The 24399-nt window shown below is 43.0% G+C and overlaps 1 protein-coding gene across 1 annotated transcript in view; it reads left to right on the top strand.

The window, feature by feature from the left end:
• The window catches only part of RSU1 (Ras suppressor protein 1), a gene marked incomplete at its 5' end in the record, with an annotated part of 107340 nt that overhangs the window by 82014 nt on the left and 927 nt on the right, over positions 1-24399 (top strand). The window lies entirely within an intron of this gene.

The following is a 24399-nucleotide window of genomic DNA, read 5'->3' as shown; positions in this document are numbered from 1 at the left end:
GTTAACGCAAGAGTGCCTGTAACAAGCTGTATTCATACACCCTGGTGGAAAGGGAAAGGCACTTCCTCTTCCAGCTGTGAGGCAAGGTGTCCACTGAGCCTGTCCTTGCGTGCTCCGTCTCCTGGAGTGTAAGAACTGCTGTGCTGCTGTCTGGATTATATTTATTTGTGTGCCATTTGAACTTCCAAGCTGTAGTCGTCAGCCAGTGATCAACAAGCCAAAGATCACAAAGCAAAGATCTGGGGGGAAAAAAACCTAAAAAAATGTTTAAAATGTTATTTCTGGTAAGAAAAGGCCAGCAATGTCAGACTGAGGATACCCGGCCCGGAGGGGTCCTTTCGAGCTTTGAGAACGAGGACAAGTGAACAGGGTGCTGGGCACTCCCCTCACCAGCCATTACAAAAGCAGCTTAGTGCTGGGGACTTGTAAGAAGAGCACAGCTGTCATTTAGAAAGATGTGTGGATGGTCTCAGCCGAGATTGATAGGCACATAGCTCTACTCACAATGTAATTCAGCCAGTAAAAGACCCACCCACTTGTTTTCACTAAGCTGTTCACCATGTAGGAAAGAATGTGTTGGGTTGAGTTTTTTTGATTCAGCTTTTATGAAAAAAAAAGAGCAAATGAAACAGCAGGTATGAAGAATTGTGATTTTAAAATCTCACACCAAATCATTCAGCCTTCATCCCTGCCAGAATTTATCTAGAAGCAAAGGGGCTGATTTGTCTGAGGTGGGACTTGATCTGAGGGTTTCATATAAGAGTAGGTGACACAGAGAAATATGTTTCATCAGAGCCAACTGTTAAAATGTGTCTGTAGCATAAAAAAAAAGATAATGAAATTGGTGGTAACCTGCTCAGAGCATGTTTCAGCATGTTATTTTTCCTTAGTATACCTGTTGGCTCGTGTGGGGGTTTTTTTAAGCATCATTCTGTGTGTGTTTCCAAAGGCCAGCATCAGGAAGATAGGCAGCAGCAGGGGTTTGAGTGGATCCTGTGGCGAGAGGAGTGGTGGAAATGGATGCTCAGTGCTGGATGAAAGCCTTTTTATTCGCAAACTGACTGGCAGTTAGTATTAAACACTTGATCCCCAGTCCTTTAAATTAGTTTGTGGAACAATGCCATTGGCAGATTGCCCATATAAAATGGGATTGCACTACCTAGGGAAACTTCTGTGGGAAAAATTAGGATTATTCAGCTTTAACCCCCATCTTCAGATGCAGAATTGTCAATGGGGCTGAAAGTATTTAACCCTAAAATCCCAAGGAGAGACTCTAACCCTGATGAATGCAAGGGACTGGGGTTTTACCACTGGCTTGTATCAAAGCTGATTATTTATTGCTGTTCTGATAGGTTGAAAGCGTGCCTGTATGTGCAGAGAAATAGTAACGCTCTGTGCTTCCCCCACTCTACCACATGCCAGGTAGTCTTAAGCATCTTGTTTCTTGTGCTTCTATAGACAAAGGAACTGTGCATACAATTTTATACACAAATCCGGATTGAGGCTACCGATTTCTGGATTTAGCCCATGGTGGACAGCGTAGCTGAGCCACTGAGAACACCGAATGCCTCTTACTCAGCTGGGAAAAATTCATAGTAGGTCACTTTTGCTGCCACTGCAGTAAAAAATTGTGAAACCTGGGAATTTCATTCAACACCAAAAATAATTAGAAGCTTCAGGACAATCATGATGACTTGGATTCCTTAGCACTTGCAGAAGCAGCAAGAGGATAAGGGTGGAAATATTAACCCATGGTGTCCTATTTGAAGCTGAACATCTTGCCTAACCCGATGGTATAAAAGTTAGCAGCAGTTTGTAAGATTCAGTGTCCACAGCAGTTGCAAAAGAAAACAAAAAAGACTTAAAGAGGTACTTGAGCTCTGGAAAGCAAGTAGCAATTTGTAACCTTGCAGATGCTCAAGATCAGTTGTTATTATGAAAGTGCAGGAGTTTGGTATTAAACTCTGCCAAAAATACATTGGGTCGTTTCTATATAGGTAAATAGAGTAAAGAAACACAGCTTGTGAGCATCTATTTTTTACGTATTGTTGCAATGAAATGCAAACCACTTGTACCCAGGTCTTAGGCTGGACATCTGCATGAATTGAAGTGCTACTGTAAATATTTCTCAACACAGACAGGTAGATGCTATCGGAAAAACCAGAACAAATTCTTAAGTTGCCAATAGTGTCACAAAGGCTCCCTGCAGAATGAAGTTGTTTGACAAAGTGTTTCCCTGGTGATTTGGCTGCAGATGAAAATGTCTTCAGCAATAAAATTCCGTGCTCGGGTCTCAGCTCTCTGTGCTCATCAATCAGCAAATGACATACCAAGGATCTTTTTTGCTGGATTAGTTAATGTGGTGGGGAAAATGTACAAGACATTGATACTCCTTTGAATTTCTACATGTAGGGTTTTTTCAGCTCTTAAGTAGACATTATTTTTTTAAAATACATATTGTTGCCTACATTTTCCTTTAATCAATAGTGCTGCAATAGGCCTAATGTAAAGCTATCTTTTATGTACACCGATTTTCTTGCCTGGAGATAATGCCTACTCTCAGAAAATTGCTGTCAATCACAGGAAAGGGGGAGCTAGGAGAAGGGTGAAGGAGAGAAGTGCATTTGGAAATGGCATTTCTACCTTCAGCGCACTGTCTTTTTGTGGCTTAATATATGAATGTTTTGCCAACAAATGTCATTTTGTAGAATTTTTGTGGCTCTGTGTTGTAAACGCTGTTTTGTTGGGGACAATCATGTTCCATACCTGCTGATACTTTCATAAGGTGTCATTAAGGGCTTTAGAAAGTTCAATTACATGGCTGCAAAGAAATAAATCACCTTATAGTTTAATTACCCCTAATATAACAGCAGCAAATACCTTCTGGGAAGCTGCCTCCTGTGTTACTAAATGACTGTCAATGATGAAGCTGCTTTCCTTAAAGGATGCTCTATTAAGGAGATCGTTTCACAATGTTTTATGCTACATCTGTTGCTGCCACTACTAAATTTTATAAAGTAATTTATAATATGACAGATGTCAGCAGTAACTTTTATTCCATGACTGCTTTTTAAGGAAAAAATGGAACTTACTGCAATTCCCATCAAGATTTATACGAAATGTTTCATATGAAATTCTTTTTAAATACTTTTAAAATATTTTTGAACAATCCAGAGAAATATCTTAAAACATTTTATAGCAGATCCCCTCCGTGTAGTGTGTGTCCATCTGCTGAGGAAAATACTAAGAAGAGTCATTCATTTTCCTACTTAAATGTCTGAAAACAGAGTCACTCCTATTCAGATCTAACCACCTGAGAGGCAAAAAGGGAGCACAGATGGAAAGATGACTATCCTGTATTAAAAAAAAAAAAGGGGGGGGGGGGGGGGGCGGTGATGGTGATGATGATAAAATTACAGCCAGCATAAAAGTGGTACAGGAGGAAGACCAGTAAGAAGTAGAAGGCTGACGAGTTGGAAAGGGAAGAGAAATGGGTAGAGCTAAGATTCTCGACAGGGAAGATAAATGAGGAGAATCAGCTGATTAGGCAAAGGGAAGAGGTAGGGAGGAAGTGCAGCAAAAGCAGAAAAATGGAGAATTTAGTAAAAGCAGAAATCAAAGACACCAAATAGTCAAAGGATAGGCTATAAAAGAATATTGGCTGCCTTTTCTTCCCATTACCTATCAGTAGATGGGAGAGAGACATGATAGACAAATGTCAGAGACACAACCAACTTGTAGTTTATTGCTCATCCTCTTCATAGCACTCTAGCTCTTTGTGTGTTTGGTTCACCGTGTTTGCTTTGGGTAGACCACACACTTCCTTTAGTACCACTGTATTACTGAACTCCATCTACTTTGAATTAAACTCTGTCGTTACTTTGAATTATTTGAATCATATTATTTTGGGATCATAACTTGAACTAACAGGCTTTAAAAGGATTCTGAGCCATTTTGGATCATTGCTTTTCCTTGTGCTTTGACAAAAGTGCAAGTTTTGGTACGTTCCCTCCTCTCTTATAATACAGTACCCAGCAAAGTCTTTGACAGCATGTAAGGGGTGTGCAGCCCTCAGCGTGCTAAGCACTGTGCTGTGTATAATCTCAAGCATCTCCCTGTCTGTAGGGTGGTGGGGCGGCTCCAGAAGAGGTCCAGAGCATCCAGGATCTAGACCCTGACCTAGATGTGTGAGTGTTGAGGGATGCCAAACCCTTGGCTGTGCTATGGCCCAGCCTTTTCATTTGCTGGCTAGCAAATGTTAGCCAGGACTGGAGGACAAAAGAGCAAGGCTTTTTGAGTGGTTACCCCCAGTATGTTTTTGTTCTGCAGAAGGGAGTGCATCAGGGAGTGTGCCCTGCCCTTTTCTTTGGGCAATTTCCTTACAGCAGTGGTTTACACATTGTTAATGCTTTACAGGGTAATGGGTAGGTTGTTAACTAATGGTTGTTTTCAGCCTCTAACTTGTAGGCTATAACAATAAGAATACCTTCTATTTCAAAGGGTGGGTTTTTTAAGGAAAAAAAAGATTTTTTTTGCTGAATTCAGGAGGTGGGAGTTAGGCAGCACTTAATGTATTGAATGCAGTGAGAGAAAATTTGAGCATAAGGTACAGAGACATGTAGGTTGGGTTTGGATGAACACATTTGTGTGTGGAAAATTATATACTGCCTCAACGAAAATGACTTTTTCCTTCTGAAAGAAAATGTTGTTTTCTCCCATGTATTGAGAAGTTAGAGATCTCCCATTGTACAATGTGTAGTTTTTATCCCCATACACATTAACAGCAGTACTATTAAACTAATTTTTGCAAAAATTCACTTTAAAACAGTATCTGTCTTCCTTCAAACTGTTTTTATTTTATTTGCCTATTATTTTGTCTTGAAGCTGTGAACTCCTGGCATGTTCTTCATTGTTCTGGCAGAATTAAGGAACACACCACAAATGTGTTCTCCTCCTTACTACAAATAATTTCCGGATTTAAAAAAATATATAGATTCAGGCTACAAGAATATCTGATCAAAAGTTGCCAGTACTGGAATAATACTTCAATAATACAGTAAAATACCAGTAACTCTGGAATCAAATTAAGTGAAATCTTGTGGTTTCTCCCAGGCCAGGATTAACATTAAATACAGAATAAGTGTTATGTAAGGAATAATAACATATGGTCACAGCCCAATTAAAATAGCAAGTAAGGAAGATGAGTCCTGGAAAAAATTTAGATCAAAGGGAAGCCCTTTGTTCTTTCTTCACTGTTTTCATTTTGACTATCTGTAGCTGATTTCAATGCCTTGACTTGGCAGGGACAGCTTTAAAAAGTGAAAGCTGCTCTCAAGATCCAGGATTTTCAAGAGAAGATCCTCAGTCTGCCTCCAGTCTACTTAGAGATACTCACACAACATGCTCTGTGTTTGGTTTTCATTTTGGCTCTTGTACCTAGTGCAGAGCGGGACCGCATTTGGGGTAGCTGTGGGTTTGCGACAGGGAGGAGTGGAACTGTGTCAAGGATGTGGGGGCATCAGCAGGGAGTAAATCTCTGCTTTTGGAAGCATCGCACAGGGAAAAGAGGCGATTCTTTAAACAGCTTAGATGAATGAGTGCAGAGCGAGCCCCGAGTCGGCTGGTGCTGTTTGCAGGATGATGGGCGTTGCCATAGTGACCGAGAAGGGGGGTTGGGAGGGACAGGGACAGAGGAGTTTTGAAGACAATATCAGCTGGGGCTCCAGGAATGCTAACTTAGCACGTGAGACTCGTGGCTGGGGAGGTGGGCAACAGTACAGTATGAGTGTGTGAGAGCACTGAGGTCACCCGGGTGTCTGCTGGCGAGCGACTGAAGTCATGGCTCGGACAGATGGGCATGTGGAAGAAATAAACTCATCTTGTGTTCACATACGCAGGTTATTCCCAAGTTATCTATTGGCACATTTCCTGACAGGGTAATTGCTTCTGCTTCCTCTCCCATTCCTGAAAATATTTGATTTGGTTCTAACAGTGACTGTTCTGGAGATAACTCCCAGGTCCTCTGTGTCTTCAGAACACCAACCACCTTTGCATCCCAGAGGCTGCACGAGCTCTTGTGCCCTGGATGCCTTGTTCTCTTGGCAAATCAAAAACCTGTGAACAATAGCCATGGGCTGACCTCGTCCTTGTACTCCAGCAGTAGTTTTGTGCTGTCTGTAATTTCTTCCCTTGATTCAGGGAAAATGCGGAGTTCACATCTCTAGTTGGTTTGCATTAGGGTACAGATTAGAGAAGGCAGGTTACCTGCACAAGTCTCTTCACTGCTGTCCTGCATCTGCACTACAAGGATGTAATGTGGATCTTCAAAGCCAGATACTAAGTGATGCCTGTGGGCAGCTCACTGGACCTAGTGCTCATCCCTCGAGACTGGGGACCCACCCACTCTCTTCATGGAGCTGCAGATTTCTCACAAAGCGTGAGGCCAACTCTTGTGTTTGGAACTGGGTGACTTCTCTCTTCAGACAGAGTTTGAGCTGTATTGTGTCTGTACTGCACAGTAAGTCCCTGTCCAGGGTTTGCACTAAAAGCTCGGTTTTGCTTAGTTAAGAATTATTGTCTTTTACTAAATACAAGCAGCCCATCGAGTGGGTACGGTACTAAAGATGTCAGGTAGATGAATTATGGGCAGGAAGAGGAGTCAAGACAGAGTTTGTCTCCATAGCATGGAATCAGAATCTGGACAAGGCTAAGAACTGCTCAAGATCAAGATATATGACTGCTCTGCTACAAAGTAAATAGCGTTTTTAAAATTGATATCCTGGCACTGGCTATGTTAATACTTCCCTTTTGCAACATTTATTTTTTCATTAACGAAGCTAATGTGACTGAAAGATGGATGTGAAGAAGTGACAAGCACCATGTATGTTTAAACGAGGAAGGGTCTGCTGCAGTCTGTGCTCATGCTGAATGTACTTGGTCTTGCTGAAAAACATAAAGTAAGGAGAAGTTGTACAGCATTTGGGGGATATGCGCCTTGCATCAGTCAGTGAGCTGCCATGTTCTTCTGTTCAGTGCCATAATGACTCTCTGAATTCACGTGCTCAGCACACTCATCTGTTCCTCCATTCCCTCCATGCTCCCTTTCCTCACCAAAGTTGAGAGTTGATTGTGTGTTTCTGACAATATACCGGTGTCATCCTCTTTTTCCCATGCCAAGGCCAGTGGCTTTTCCATACATTAAGTTTTATGTCTCTATTCATCCCTCTTTTGTCCTCATAGCTCTTCCTTTCTCTCTTTTGTCCTTTCCCTAGCTCAGTCTTTCTTCTTCTCCCTGAGGTGATTTCTCCTGGACATCAGTGTTTCTAAACTGTACTGGGAGCAGGTGCTGCAAGGATATGGAGGGAAGGGGGTATTGTTAGCACTGGCAAAGAAGATGGCAGTCATCCACTGGCTCTTTGATCTGTACATACAGCCGTCTGCACACAGACCTGGATGGCTGAACCAGCTTCACCTGCAAACTACCTGCAAGGGGTCACAAACCCTGTGCAGATATGTACCTTTCCCCTTTCATTTTCGTGCTTTCACCAAAATCAATATGGCATTGCCCATTGCCTGGAACATTCTCTGAAATGTTGGGATTCATCAAACAGTGCAGCATCCTGAAATTATCTTGTAATAGATATACACACAGAGAGATGCCATTCAGCCAACAATCATAATATCCGGGGATGCAAACTACCCTGCTCTACTCATAGGTCATCAGTCCCTCAGCACAGTTGGTTTTCCAGGCTGCACTGAATATCTCATGGTTTTCTCATGAAATTGTCTCTGCAGACTCATCAGATGTGTCCTTGGCAAAAATAGGGACTGACTCTTACTCTGCAAATCTCCCTTCTATTGTTCTTGTTCCTCACGGTTCCTTGTGTCAGCTTTTCATGGGCTTGTGGGCTTTGAGTAACAAGGAAGTTTTCTCCACAACAGGTGTGCTTGTTGTTCTGTGTAGTTACACACTTTGATACATACAATCTGGTTTTGGGGGCGGGGGGTGTCAGTTGCAAAAATGAATTGATGTATTTTCTTCTCATTACCTTTTTCCTCTGGCTAGGATTTCCCATGCCTCCATCATACCAAACCTGGGAACCACACAGCTGTGTAGTCGTGTTAACTTGCTGAGCTGACAGAAAGCATGCACCCAAAAAGAAACATTTTCTAGAGCAGTGTAACTACAGTGCTGGAAAGTGGGCTGAGCAAACTGTGAGCACTAGACCAGGTGAAGACATGAAGTTGGTCTACCTTTGGTACCTTTGGCTGCGGTTGCTGAGATTTAGTTATGTTTGATTTGAATTTGTGGTGTGGTTTTGAATTTTGGGGGTTTGTTTTGGTTTATTTGGGATTTTTTATGAAGGGACACGTGGGATTTATTAATAGAAAAAAGAAAGTTTCCTGAATAGAAAGAGTTATGAGTAATTCTGGAACTTGTTTCATTTGATTTTCAGTGTAAAGTATCTCAAAATACTTTTAGTTGAGAAGGTGTTGTAGAGTATGAAAAAGCACTTGAGTATTATCTTGTTTAACTTTGGAATTATTCGTCATTAATACAAAAAAATGTTATATGTATTTTGGTTTGGCGTTTAATCTTGATCCAGGGTACTTGCTGTGGTAAATACTGCAGTCCACTGAGGCCCAGAGAGATTCATAGAGAGCAGTTGTTCACCATAGTGTCATTTCTCAAAGATAAATTATGCAGCAGTAAAGACAAGTTCATAAACTTTATTGTAGTGCTTTAGGTACTACCGGGAAGGCAAATTCAACACTGAGGCCTTCCCCAAGGTTTATTAAAGTGTTTTAGAAGCTGCTGGTGTAATGTGAGGTTGGGTTTTTTTTTTCTTTTTCGGATATATTTCTAAGCTCAGTAGTGGGAGGGGGTTGGTTTATCTTTGGTTTATCTTCCTGACTTCTGACTTTGGTTAATCTTTCTGACTTTCTCACTTTTACACTAACACGTAAAAGAAAAAATTTATACTCTTTATACTTCATTGACTCAAACACATGTAGCTTTTTATAGGCTTGCCATTTTTCTTCAATAGCATGCAGTTTTGTCATAGTTTAAAAATTATCTAGAAATAGTATGGTTACAGTTCTTAAAACGATGTGCAGTTATGAGCAATATGTACTATCCACATTTACCGTATGTTGAGACAATGTTCTAGTTTTATGTGTATAGTAAAAAAAAATCAGTGATAAACAGTCAATCAAGTGGAACTGTTTCTTAATTGAATGCTGAAAAAATCAGGATCAAAGTATTACACATTTGTATTCAAAAGAATTTTAGGAAAAAAATGTCCTTTGGGCCCTTACGTGGTAAACCCTGAAATACAAGATCCCTCTGGCCTGCGCACACTGTACCAGTATGCAGCATTGGCACCAGAGGATTTATGGCCTTTAATTGATTCGGTTTTTTCTTCAGAATATCAGAAGACCTTTAAGCAGTTATCGTTTTTACCACTTATCTCTGGGTTTCATTTTAGGAAGAATGTAGGAATGTTGAATGGTTGCTATTCTAGTTGATGTTGCAGTCTCTTCGGAGACATAGTTCAAACTGCAAGTTACAAGACTGAAAGACTTAAAGAAAGATAAGAGAAGTGTTTATGTCTTCACTGCCCATGCAGGTATATCTTTTACAGCATAATAACTGTTCTCCTGTAAAATCCAAGGCACAGACATTTTTTTTTGCCACAGTATCTCTGGGTGAGTTGAGTCCTGGGGAACTGCCTCGCTGTCTCTTGGTAAATACAGCTTTGTCACCATAAAGGTGTTAGGGAGAGGGAGCAAACAAAAGCTACTTCTGTTGCAGTGAAAATCTCATTTTCACAGTAAAGTGTAGCCAGGCAGAGAGCCGATACCTAGCCTTTGAGTCACATTTATCTCCCACTGCCTTTAGCTGAGACCTAGCAGGTGAGCACCAAGAATTCAAGCACCAGCTCAAGAACACAAGCACAGTCGTTGCAAAAGGGACTGGATGCTTCCCCTGTATTGGAGCAGGTGTGTGGAGCTTGAACTTCATGAATCCCCTTTCTGAGCCCTGTTTTCTAGAGCATATGTTAATCAAATAGGTAAAGTGTCTTTAGCACGCCTTTAAAAAGTCACCTGTCTGTAGGGCAGTTGTTCAACTGGGGATGCATCTATTCTGTATCTGAACATGTGGTCTGAAAACATCTGTTGGCGGGCTTAGAGCACTGAGCAGTGAGCTGATGACATCTGGGCACTTCAGTGAAAATGCAGCACTGTCTCACTGGTGGGTGCTGGAAAATGTATTACCTGAGATGAGGCTGAGGGAAGCAAGCCATCTTCTCTGTGTGCCCTTGCTTTGGCACCAAGCAGCTCTCTGACTTTTGGGGACTCAACTGTTTCACCTACATGAGCCACTCTCTACTGATGCTGATCATTTTGTTTGTCTGTGAGTAGGAGAAAGCAGCTGAAAACACAGTGCCAAATTCTCCAGGGCCTGAGTGTCTGCATACAACTGTTGTGCCTAGGCAAAGATGGTATTTATAAGGGCTCTTGGGTGGTGAAGAAATGAGGCATCCTATGTGAGGGAGAAGATGTTTTAGGCCTTAAAGAGGGATTGATTTGTGGTTATTATTGCTGCTTTTGATCTGCCAACAGGGATCTGAAACTAATCCACCAGAGCAGCACAGGTCTGATATATAGTGCCAGATGGAGATGCCAGAATAGGTTACTCCTGCTGTCTTTGACGCTGCCTTATCATGAAGTGATAAAACAGGTAATGCAAAGCAAAGCAAGCTTAGAGGAGCGTGTGCACTGCAGGACAGCTGCTGGTGTGTGAAGTGACTGCCAGTTGTTAAAGCCACTGCAGGATCAATTAGCCATTCGCAGCATTGTCTGACCCTGACAAGAGGCTGAGGGACCCGACCACATGGAGCAGTTGGTTGGCATACAGAATTGAACATCACTGAGTACTTCCATGCTGAACTGAGGAAGTAGAAAATGCAGACTCCCTCTATGACAGAAGTAATTCCATGAGCACAAATGGCCATAGAAGTGAAAAACAGTGTTTTGTAAAAGGGCTCTTATTCGCCATGAGTCCATAACCCCCCAGTGAAGTGCATCAAAATTGAATCTCAGTTTACAGTGTGCTGTAAGCAGTCAATGTGGTCTAGCTACTGAGATGTTGGTGGGATTTTACCACTTCTGGTTTCATTTTGTTTTGAAATTAAAGCAATTTGGGGCTCAGTACAGCTATTAGTTCTCTACAGATCTGATGATCATGTGAGTCAGCAACCACATTGCATAAGAAGATCTTTATATAGATGTTGGATCAATTGGCAGTGAGTTGTCAATAAATGTATCTCCTAGACACTGTGCAATTGACAGGCTAATGAAGTGCTTGCTCGGTGACAGAGAGCTGTTGACAAATCTTTTCCCACTTTGCTTTTCCCACTCCTGTGTTTCTTACGAATCTGCTCTGTGCCGCAAACTTGGGAAGTGCTCAGGCAGGTTCACAGGTAAGGGAGTGCCTGCTTGCTCCCTCATGTGCACAGGCTGGGATTTGGCAAATGTGTTAGTAGCCTGTGTGTTGAGGAACCAGAAAGTAAGGACAGCAGTCCAGGGACCGTGTTTGCCCTCCCTGCAGTGTGGTTTCCAACATGTTTCTCAGAAGACAGAGAGTAGATGTCCTGCAGCTTATTCTCCAAGACAGCAGCTTGAGGGCTGGCTCCCCTGTGTTGTACTCCCTCTGCCTTCCCTGCTACCATGTACTCAGACTGCTGCAGTGGAAGTGGTTTCAACTCCATGTTCCTTTTCCCCGTGCCCAGAAGCAGGTGGTTATTTTGCACCACTTCTGAAGGCTCCTGTGGGTGCCTTTTGCAAATGTCTGATGACTGAGTAAACCAGTTCATGTCCTTTTAAGTAAAGTGCCATATTTGTTCCTCTAACTCATGAGCGTTCGTAAGCACCAATGATTTAGGATGAGTGCTGCCTACCTACAGCAAAAAGATGTTCAGCAAAACCAGATCATATCGGTATGCATAATCCCACCTTCCTTCTAAGTGAAACTATTTTGGTTAATGCATGCTTTAAGAAGTTTAAGAAGGGTGACTCATTGGCCCTAGCTATTACTAGCAGTTGATAAGAAGACATAATTTTCACTCCAGTGTTCATAGCCAGCCTAGATGTTGTTCACAGGTTGCTGTGTAGTTTGGGGCTTGCAAGCTGTACTGCAAGTGCAGTTTATCTGTTTGCTTGCTTGGATAATAATGGCCATGTGTAGATGATTTAAATAAAAAAGAACGTGCTGTTTGATTGACATCACAAAGCCGTCTTTGTTTTTGCACAGTTTCCAAGACATGCCTCAGTTGCCAACACTAATTACAACACAAATGAGTATGAAACCTCTGTTGTAATTCTTAAGTTATCTAAAGGTCTTTGCACTTCCCAAGTTCAGAAAAGGCATAAAGTAAGAGATATAGGTGATATCCAAGAAGTCTGTGATGAGACCTATCTCATGGGATAGGCCATGCTGTATGGTGCACACTAGTGGTTTTTCAGTTGTCAGGAGTAGATTGTGTGACATTAAAGGCCATGCACCCACTGAAATAGGGGCAAAACTTGCAGTGATTTTGTTGGGAAGAAAGCCTTTCTAAAGGCTCTATGTTCCTGTGGTGGGTTGACCTTGGCTGGAGGCCAGATGCTCACCAAAGCTGCTCTGTCACTGCCCTCCTCATCTGGACAGGAGAGAGAAGATATAATGAAAGGCTTGTGAGTTGAGATACGGACAGGGGAGATCATTCAGCACTTGCCTTCATGGGCAAAACAAGCCTAACAGGGAATATAAGTAATCTAATTTATTACCCAATCAAAACAGAGTAGGATAATGAGAAATAAAAATAAAGCTTGTGGTCAATTCATCATATGTTGTCTCTGTCGCTCCTTCCTCCTCAGGGGGAGGACTCCTCACACTCTTCCCCTCCTCCAGCATGGGGTCCCACTCACAGGAGACAGTCCTCCACAAACTTCTTCAATGGAGTCCTTCCCACAGGCGGCAGTACTTCACAAACTTCTCCACCTTGGCTTCCATGGGGTGCAGACCTTGAGGAAGAGAGTGCTCCAGCAGCACTGCCTCTGTCAGACATGGGGGAAGCTTCTAGCAGCTTCTCACAGAAGCCACCCTTGTAGTCCTCTGCTGCTACCAAAACCCTCCCACACAAACTAAAACAGCTCCTCACAGTGTGGGCCATGAAAGACACTGCAAAGTTGTGTTGGATTGGATGACATCAGAACTTCCTGATGTCAGTGTAACTGTTGTTTTCCAAAGAGGCAGTCGACTTTGCAAGAAGGAAGCCAATGTAAAAATCTACAATGGAGAAGGGACAAGGAATCGCATCACGAGTGAGACTTGTTGTCTCAGCCAGCTCATCCAGTACTATGGAACACAAATCTAGGAACAGCACTGCTGTCAGGAGAGCTTGAGTATACCACAGGTGGTTTCTGGTAGACAGGAGGAAGCCCAAACCTTCATTCAAGGTGTTAATGGCATAAAAAAAAAAATTATGTGATTTTCCTGTTGTTTCAGAGCCGCCTCCAACTGTAGGCAAGTTTGTGGTACAGAACAGAGCTTTAAGAAAGAGGACAAGCTAAAAAAGAAACAGTAAATATTCAAACAAATGTTAGTGTCTTGTTTTACCTAAGGAGCTGGTTCAGTTTGCTGATTGCTCAGTTTCAGTGTGGTCTGAGTAATGAAGAGCTGACTAGTGAGCCTACTTTGGTGTAATTCCCTGAGTACTCCTGAAGCATAACAAATCCAGAAAGACTGTAATGAAAAATAATAGAAAGGTAGCTGGGGGCTTAACTTATGATCTTTGCTCATTACAGTAAGCGACATTTTCATTGCAGTGTTACCATAAAGATTATTGGCTGCAACATAACACAGGTCCCTCCTGAAAAGGTTCTGGAACAGCTTTGTTGGCACAGTAAAAGCCATGGAAAAATGCCAAACATTTGCTTAAATCCCAGTAATGGTTTGCCAAATATTAGTGGTGTGATGTTTTGTTCAAAACTAGCTGGAAAGTGGGGTGAATAGTCTGTAATCTTTTATTATATGGTATCAGCGTGACCATCTTTGGTCTTTTGCAGTTGAAGTATGTAACTGGAGAGCCATTGTAGCAATAATTTTTTGCTTCCATAATGAAGTACTTGATCCCTGGCTTTCAAAATTCCAGCATTTTAACATGAATGGTGACAGTAATTCTGAAATGGGCTGTGGGTCTCCTTGCTCCTCTGCATGTATGTGGCCCTGTCTGAGCACAGCTCATCAGAGCGTTTGGAAGATTGGTATCATTGGCATGTTTGTGGCAGTGTTGGCCAGGAGGTAGTTGAATGGGCTGTATTTGGGAACTGGAAAGAGATTCCTGAAGAAGATGGCAAAATTCAGTATTTGTGTAGATTGGTTATGCATGTTCAAAAATTCAGTCCAAGAATGTTCCCCTGGACCCGCCTTTCTGGAAAGCACATCCAACACGACCCAAGCAGAGCTGATTCAGGTGACTGGGTGAAATTGGATTGTCTGTGATTTGTAGCACTTCAGATAAGGTCCTTTGTGTCAAAAGGATTATGTGAGTTTCCTCATTTCTTCACCTTTTTCCTGGTGGTGCTTTTAGGCAGCTAAATACAGTGTGCTGGAGGAGCCATGGATTTTCTCCGCTGGTGGCAGGGATATGGCAGTGAGAGCCGTATCACTGTTCCCTTTGCCACCAGTAGCAAGGCACATTCAGACCATGTATATACACATGTACTTAGACATGTCCAATCATAAACAGAGATGGGTCCCTCTGGTACCTGGCTCCCAAATCTTGATGTTTCAAGTGTCAGGTCCCCAGACCCAGACTTACCAGCCTACTGGGAGCTGGTCTCAGACCCTTGGTCAGTGGTCAGCTGGTCTGGCTTGAACTTTGCTCTCCATTTTCCTACCCTTTTTCTCTGCCATCCCCTTCCTCTCTCTTGGTCCTTCCCCTAAACATCTCCCAAATCCTGTTTAAACTGTTGCTCAATCCCAAGACTCTCCCTGAGCATCCCACAGTAAGTCCTATGCCCCCTTTACACAGGGGTCCACAGAGTTTGCACAGCCTTTCAGCAAGAGTTGTGTTGCGTCATCCAAGTGGGTTGTGTGGCTTAGTCTTTCACCTTTGAGGGTCTCAGGAGTGGTGATTCAGGAGGTTGAGTTCCCCACTGTGTCACTGTGTCCCTTGTCACTGTTTGGTCTTTGTGTCTATTTTGAGGAGCCATTAGGCAGCTGGCCCTGCGGCTGGTGGGGATGACGAAGGTAGACACCCTGGGAGAGGCATGCGAGCCAGCCCAGCAGAGCAGGGCAGCTATATAAACCCTGTGTGTGGAGAGTTGTGGTCCCCTGAATGTTCTTCCTGCTACTGCCAGTGAAGTCAGTCATCCTCAGTGCAGCAGAGCAGGCTCAGATTAACTCAGAACTTTGGTTCTGCACTAAGAAAAAAAAGGAGAAAGAAAAGAGACTTTGCATCAATATTTCCCCAGAGTCCTTTCTATACATTTTGTTGGTACACTTTATCTAGTTATTAGGAAAGAAATACATACCTGCCAGATGTAGAATAACTTAAAGAAAGTTCCTTAGTTTGCATCTAGCTATTTTTACCCTCTGTTTTCCTTTTTTTTAATGTTAATTAGATGCACAGCAAAATGCATGTCGTCAATCAATAATAAAGATTATGTAAGAGGATTTATCTGAGCAGCAAGCCCCTTAGTGTAGTGTTCAAGAAGGAAAATGAGCCCTGGTTTACTTAAGCCCAAAGGACTTGTGTGGACAGCAACATTAAAATAACATAAGAATGAAGAAGACAGTGTTCAGCTGGCTCCAGAAGATGACTGTGCTGCATGCCAGTGTTTTCTGCACCATGTTTGCTGCCCGTCCAGGGTTAGTTTGAGAGCCAGCAAGAGTCCCTGAATGTGGTCCCTACCACATGGTTTGGAGTTATGGAGCAAGTTGGTGATTTATCTACTGAGTGCTCATGGAATTATAAATGCATAAAGTCAAGTGATGATACACATCACTTCAGTAAACAGAATACGCTCCTTTCTCACTTGAACAGTGTTTTTCCTTCTTGATGGTGCATTTTTCTCTGCAGCCACCTGTGCTGGCTTCTTCCAGAGAAGCTGAGCCTGCTTGTGCAGATTCTGCAGCTCCTAATTCCTTTGATTCATTAGGTGGAGGGTGTCATTTGTTCTAGTGGATACCTCAGCCTTCAGGGTTTGCTGCTGAGGCCTGTGTCTGAAACAAAACTGCTTTTTTCTGGTGATGTGTAAGTGGGAAAGCACCACATGCTCTGCAGAAAGAACAAGGTGGGGAATACTCCGCTGCAGTCTGTGGGAGTTCTTAGCTGTGAGGACTTCAGGTTCTGACCTAAGAAGTTTCTCCATGCCTGGAGTGGATCCAGGGACTGGTCTGCACCCCTCACGTATCTGTTCAAAATGCAGTGTGGGAAGGGAGATCAGCCCTCCTGGATTTGCTTGAAGATGCAAGTCCTGGGTGAGAAATTCTTCATAACTGAGATAGTCTGATAGGACTTTCTCCAGGTGCAGAAACGAATCATTCTCTCCCTGGTCCTCTCAGGCTGCTGACTCATTATACTGTGCTAGCTGTTTTACCAGAATAATAGATTCTCTAGATGAGAATCTAAATTCTTGTTTGTCTCTGTTTTTTTTTAAGAAATAAGCCTAAGTACATCCTCTCCTTCCCACCTTTGTGGCTGTTCCACAGAAGTTTCCTTGGTGTATCACTGGCTTTGTGTCACAACTGCAATTTTCGGTGCTGGGCTCCCTGGATATTAGATAGGTCTGGCTTTCTGATAGCAGATGCTGGTGTTCCACGTGCTTTTAAAACCCTCTCTGCCAAAAGCCACATTTCCTATAAGGTCTTTCAAGTTGGGTATGCCAAGTCATTAGCCAGTTTTGCAAATTTTGGCCTGTACATTTTCTTTTTAAAAAAGACTTTTTTTTTTTTTTGCTAGCTTTCTGTGAGCTTCCAGCTGTGTTCCCCTAACAAGCCTCTCATTTAAAGTCCTTGCTTCAAAAGGCTGCTAGCCTCAGAGAATATAAGGAGAAGGCTTTCTTTTATTACTGTATATTAATTAAAGAAATGCCTAATACCTACTTGGAATTCCTTTCTGGAAAAAAAATGAAAAAATAGTTCTCCTTAACATGCAAGATGGTGAGTTCAAAGAACTCAAGATTAAATTAACCAGTTTAAGAGCGGACATGTCTGGCAGAATTAAAGTTATCCATGAACTGCCAGCCCTGTAGGAGAGCAGGTGTTTGTAAATCAGCTCAAATCTCCCCACACAGACACATCTCCCCTCGAGGTGTCTCCTTACACATCCGACTGGACTGTATTCCCTCTACAACTGCTGCATTTGGGCTGCTGAGTCGTCACGGGGCAGGACTGATGGTGAGGAGCACCACAGGGAGCCTCTGAGCTCAGGCCGGAGGTCCATCTGGTCAGGGTCCATCTCTGACAGTAACCTGTAGGGAACCAGGGTGGGAAACACGGCATGTAGAGGTTAAGTCTGTCTCTTCTTCAGGTCTATGGCACAGCAAATGTAAAGGGGAGACACGGGTGGGTTGATCTGGCAGAAGGGAGCCCTGCGAGGAATTAATTAACTGAATGATGAAGCAGCCAGGAGGAGACATGTGGGATGGGTGGGCTTATTTTGGAGGATGCACACTCTATACAGTCCCTGAGACAGCGAGCTTCAGGACAGTTTTGGCAGAATACTTCTTTTTTGCTTATTTAGATTTAGAGTGTTTATAGGCAGGAATTCACAGTAAGTCAGCACTGGACTGTGTGACTCAGCAAAGCCTCTAATGTGAGGTAGCTAACAGCTTGGGAAAGCGTGCAGGTGGGAACAGAGAAGGAGTGGTTGCTTTGGGTGGACTTGAGCTAACATTTTAAAATACGTAAATGTAAGTGTTTGTGTGTCAGCTAGCTGCTGCCCACCGTCCGCTGCAGTTGCTGAAAATCTGTAACACAGTGTAGCAACTAAGCACCTCCCAGCAGACACATGGATCACCCAAAAAACTCTCCATCTGTACTGAATTTTTTCCTTCTAATCTAATTTGGGCTCCAAACAAATGAAACTAGCTACTAAAAAGTGTTCAACCGAGATGGGAAGAGGTGATCAGTTCCCCTGTGGGGTACCTCTGGGAGTTAAGAGCACAGAAAGCACTCAAGGGGATTAAGGTTTTCTGGTGATGCAGAAAGTCTCTCTGAAAGAAGTGCAGGACTTGGACTAGGAAAGGTGATGCCAGGGCAAACTGTGCAGGAACTTTGGGTTATGAAGATTATTGGAGCAGGGGGAGGGAATGGGGAAATGTCACAGATCGTTACACTTCGGAGCATCTTGAGGTTGGGCTCTGAGACGTGGAGATTTGGGGCAGTCTGAAGTATTAGGCATACCAGAGTGTGAGTGGGCAACAGAGGAAGACAAACTGTTACAGACCTAAAAATACTGAAGCAGTTTTCCAACACACTCAAGGCTGCAGGTTTGGGAGCCCAGGGGCTCCTGCAGTGTAGCAGGCACACAGCCCTGCCAGCGCCTGCCCCCTTCAGCCAGTCAGCACTGCCTCCGTTTCTGAGCACGGGGAGCAAGCTGGTTTGCAGGTGACAGGCCAAAAGCTGAGTTTTTTTGAAGAAACTTGCAGAGAGCTTCAGATGATGAACATCTCCGACACTGCTGCCATCTGCTCTCAGAGCACTTGCAAACAAGGGGCAAAAATTTAGCTGAATAAAATGAGTCACTCTTGTCTGTTCTTCCTTATTAAGAATCCTAAAACTTCAACTTGCCATCCAAGTGTGCAAGGAAACCAAATACCCGTTTCCCTTACCCATGCAGTGGTCATCTTAATTTAAATCATCTGACTTACATCACAGAGAATAAAAATAAATTATTGGTAAACTACTAAAGTAATACTATACATCCAAAGTAATTTTAACCCCCACTGTTTTCCCTCACTGGTACATGACTGGGAAATTAAACCCTAATCTCTGTCCCTGCCTGGAAGAAGATGTGGTTTGAGGAAGTGATGCCTCAGCAGCTCCCACAGGAGAAGAGCCCCGTCCCAGTCACTCAGAAACAGCAATAAGCTACGGAAAAACTGCCAGGACTGCATCTTGCAGTAACTGCTTGAGAATTGTAACTAATACAGGCTAGCCAGCACGTATCAGTTTTGCAAGCACTTCTTTCAGCGTTGGGTCTCTAGTGATGTCACCAGTGATTCAGCCTTTCCCCTCTCCTGCAGCAGGAGCTGGGGACCATCCTGTTGAGGTGACTGGAAGTACCCACATTGGAAACTGCATCTGAGCATTAAATACCTGCCTGAACCCGAGCTCGAGCTTTTGGAAAAGCCAGACGCACTGGAATGTTTCACCTTTGTTTCTCAGGTGACAGTACCTGGAGCTAGCATCTCTCTGGGATCCTATTTAACCATGCACATCCTTTTCATTCTGCATGCTTACCCTGTAGGTCTACTACAGATAGAAAGTGAGAGCAGCGTATTTATTATGGCTCATTCTTGAAATCATCTTCCAAAATGCTTCACCTCAAGAAACCCAGTTCATGCATGGAACTAGCTTTCACACACGTTCACTCTTTTCATGTCAGGCAGCGTTTAGCCTCTAGCTACTGAGTGGTTTGTTGTACGAGAGAGAATTTGAGGTAATTGTGCTGGAGGTGGGTTTTGATAGTGACTCTTTGGAGCTTTATGAATTTTAACTCTGGTTCTTTTTTAACTTCCAAGATCTTAGTAGCAAGACTGCATGCTTTCAAGTTACAAGGCTCCATGCCTGATCTTATGCTGTTAATTGCAACATTTAGCAATTTGTAGTTTAATTTAGAAGGATCACCTACTTTCCTAAATGCTTAAGTAATGTGGCAGGCTGTGGTTATTGATTCTCTCTGAATTTATTACCAGAAAGCTGTATTCACTCTTTCCCCTTGGGAATGCCCCTCCTGAACTGCATGCTTGCTGGTGACAGCTTAGACCCCTGATACATAACCAAAGACCTTGCCTAATATCCTTGCAACTGCTTGGGGAATTTTTATTAAGTAAAAGCATCATTAAAGTAGACAGAATGATGAAGTTTAATGAGCATCTTTCTCACTTGATATTGTTAGTTTTGCTGCAGCAGCCGTAGTGCTCTCATTCGTTACTTCCAGTGGGGCAGATAAAGAATGTAGGGAGATTTTGGTTATGTTTGTATTTGCATACAAAGAAACAGTTATGTTCATGAGACGTATTTGCTTTGAAAAATATATGCAAGGAAAGAAGGCAATTGGAGATTGCTATCTGAGGGGGTTCTGCATTTTCAGCCTTGTATTTAGTCTCCCCTTTCACTTAAACGTAATAAGAAGGCTGCATGCAATACTGTAGCTGCTAAGTCTACAAAGGATCAGCAGTTTGTGAAATGGTTATAATAATTAGCTGGTGACTTACTGCAAGCCACAAGGATCTCAAATATTTATTTGCACTCCAGATTTTATTCTTCAGCTGATATTTTAGTCTGTGAATGGTGTATGGTGTCCTGCTCAGAGCTATACCAGCCCCGTGAACGGGTTAGACGTTCCAAAATAACAAGTGTGAAGGTGCTGCCTTGAATGAATTATCAGCACTGACCTCACAAACCTGCCTTGAAACAATAGCCACAATCTGCCTCAGTATTCCTTTGTCTCTTTATGGAGTCGATCTGCCTTCGCCAGGGGTCTAGTCATACAGATACGTCAAGGGGGCATCTCCTGACATTGCCGTCCATCAGCTGAGATGCGTTGACTCTGTGTGCATGTCTTCAGCTGACCTCTGCTGCTGAGGACAGTGTGCAAGTGTCTCTTCCCTAACACGTTTGACTTCACAGCGATGCCAGGAGCAAGAGCATGTACACAGTTAGTTACTACAGCCTGGCTGACAGACGGTGACATGCAGGCTATGGTTTCTGTGGCTGTACCCTTCCAGTAGGTATCAAAATTATTAAGGACTCTATATGGAAACTCCACATCTATTACAGCCACAGGGTTATAGGTTCCAGTGTAATTCTGATAGCTGTTTCTCCATAGGGATCAGCTCCATTAGGGTTTTTCTTTTTTTTTTTTTTTTGGGGGGGGGGGGGGGGGGTTGTTATTTGGGGTTTTTTTCCCTGTTGGATTTGGGGTATTTTCCTGTTGCTTTTTCCTTGGAAACTATAAAAGCAGTGTCTGGTTTTGTACCACAAGTTCATTGAAAATTGTGAATTCTCTTTTCCCTAGTGTAACAGAAGGCAAATTCTGTCCCAGAGGCATTATCACAGTCATTATTGTATTTAAATGTTGTTGTGACACCATATGTCTCCCCGTATTTGATGTGTGCAAACACAAGAGAGAGTCCCTGTCTGCAAAGGCTTATGTAATCTAAATGCGGCTGATCCTTGCTCTTTGTGAAGCAGACTACTGCGATGGATTGTAAAGCACTGATCTTCAGTTGAGGCAGCAACGTGCAGCTCAAACTTCCTTGAAACTTTGCCAGTGAAACCTAAATAGATATATTTGATTTGCTTATTTCAGACCGAATAATTATCTTCCTTTGGTGCATGTGCCGACAGAAGTGGTTGAACATGGGAATAAGTAAAAAGAATGTAAAAGCGCTGCAGATCCCTGCAACTTCCGCACATCTGCTACTATAAACACAGTATTTTTGTGGGGTGAAGGGGTTGCTGGAGCACCAGTAGCACTGAATATCATACGGAGTTATTGTCAAAGAAAAATTAGCAGAAATAGTTACAGGTCAGTTGGGATTTTTGCTGTGTAACGCATGCAGTAGTGGCTAGACCTCATTTCATAGTCAAAAGGTGTTGCCCAAGTAAACTTTGCCAGAACTCTGAAGTTCATCCAAAATTTTCATTATTCATTTTCTGCACTTCAGAAGCATCCATGTAGTTGGTAACATTCCCACCACACCCCTTTACTTCAGAAAAATCTCATTAGTCTGAGCTCCACCAGTCTGCAAACTTGAACATTTACACTGAGAAAAGAGGAAACGAAACAGAGGAAATCCCAAAAGTGTCGGCCAAGAGGGGAAGTTCTTGTAGTTTCCAAAGCAAAAAAGTGGAGCCTAAATCAACCTGAACAAAACAAAGGTTGTCACACCTGAAAACCTCTAAAGGTGTTTTAGTCCTCTCCAGGTTGGCACAACAGGGCAGAGGAGCTGTGGGGCAGCGGGAGGCAGAATGCACAGAACAGTGACGGGAATTCTGCTCCCACCTCCTCAAATACAGTGGATCAGAGGATTCTCTGTTAACTCTGTTTAAAGTCACAAATGGGGACTTTCTTACTTCATGAAACAAACCCTCACATTCTACCCCAGTGTAGCATTATTTCTCTAGGGCCAAAAACCAACGGAAATGTTAATTTAGTATTTAACGAACTTTTGGTGTTCACAGATTTTTGCCGTTCCACTTCTCTGTTGCTAACGTCTCAGAGTTACAGAAGTATTGCTGACTGTGGTTCAAATGCTACACTGCATATGGTTGAGAACAAGATGCTTCTTGTCCCCTGCTTTTTTTCTACCCTGGATCATTTCTGATGGGACAACCTCCTTACATGACAGCTGAAATACTTCTGTGCTCTTCCACCATAGAATTTCGTGATACCAAAACATCTCTTTCCATATCTTCCCTCCCTCAATTCATTAACAGCTTCCAAAACAGGACATTTATTAAGGATGAGTATTTGATTATTAGTACACATACTGTGTGCTTGGATAAAATATAGCCTTGTGCTGCTGGGGCTGTATCTCTTCTGAAAAGAAAAATGTGTGTATTGTACCTGATAGTCAGCATGCAGTTATCATGGAGGGTCAGGGCTCTCAGCGTTCATGAGGAAATGGCATCTGATCCCTTCTTGACAGTAGGTGATGGCACACATAAAATTTCAGGAAGGTGAGGTAATGTCATAGTTTACAGTTGTATTTTCCTTGAGCAAGGCTGTTTTGTGTTCAGTGCACCTTGACAGCAATCTGTTGACAGAGTGATGTAAAACTGCAGCTGCTGAGGAGGTGAAAGTGAATGCTTCCTCTCCACCCCACCCTACCAATAGTTCTGATCCCATTCCACAGTCCAAGAACCCCAGGGTTGAAGTATTCCCCAGACAGAGCAAAACAAAGCTCAGAGCAGGCGGTAGCCTTTAGCATCCCAATTTCTATGTGCCTTTACTAAAACCTCTATTTATTTGACATAAATAGCCCCTGCACAGCCATGCCTTATAGCGAGATAATTCGAGGGGATTTCTGCCTGTTAAGATCCCTGTTCAGTACCTCTTGCATACAGCTGACTGTGTAGTCCACCAGGCCCTGTAGAACAAGGAGGGCCAATTCTCTGCTGAAATTAGTTTGCCCTGCAAAAGACATCACTCTAAGTAAGAAGTCACTGTATCTCTGAGGTACCTACTCAAGCTGATACACATTGCAGAACTATATATCACATCACACTTTCTGGATAAGCAACAGCATATCATGAGTAACTACATCTGTCCCAACATGACTGAGCAAAAACAGCAAAAGGATCTGTGCCTGGTCTTGGTTTGGAGCGAGGGCTGGACAGACACACAAGCCACATACACAGACTGCAGTGGGGAAAAGTCATTTGTTGGGGGTGGGATGGGCCAGTGCAGCTGGGAACTTCTGCATGCCCCAGACACACGAAAATCAGAATCCTGATTCTGTGGCAAGCAGTGACAGCAATTCTGGGAAGGCTCAAGTCCCTAGATCTGTCCTCTTCTTTGATGTAGTCCACCAGAAGGTGGAGTTGCAGTGACGTCACAAGGAAGGCTCTTGTGGGAATGGGTGCCATTATCCTCTTCAGTCCAGAATTCCTATCAAGTGGTAGAAGTTGGTGTGTAGCTTGACTGGCAGTAGCCCAGTATGGGATTGGGGTGGACATCCACCAGCATCAGGCTGAAGTATTAGCTGGAGGGACACCTTTCAGAGGGATCTCAGTATTGGTGACAGCACTGCCGGTGTTTGTACAGCTGAATGAGCAGAAACAAAGCTCATCTCTGTTCTCCTCTAGATACACTGACACCCCCACAAAGTGTGTCTTCAAAAAGCCCTTTATGTTGAAAGGGGAAGTTAAGTTTGAGCTGTGTTTATTTTTGGGTAGGTTTTTAATTTAGTTTAATCAGGATTACTCATAAATTATCTATTAATTACTATGTGATATTTAGCAAGATCCTCTCAGCCATGTAGTCTATTTAGCTTCGCTGTGATGCTAGCCATCTTAATTGTAGGATACTTTGTCAACATTTAATCAGTGGTACTTACTAATGTGGCATTGATGTGTTGGTAGCTGTCCCAGTACTATCAATCATGTGTGCGCAG

This window comes from Gallinula chloropus (genome assembly GCF_964237585.1).
Source record: "Gallinula chloropus genome assembly, chromosome: 2".
In the NCBI taxonomy this organism is placed as follows: domain Eukaryota; kingdom Metazoa; phylum Chordata; class Aves; order Gruiformes; family Rallidae; genus Gallinula; species Gallinula chloropus.
The sequence above is the reverse complement of the archived record's forward strand: the minus strand, read 5'-3'. Positions and strand labels throughout refer to the sequence as shown.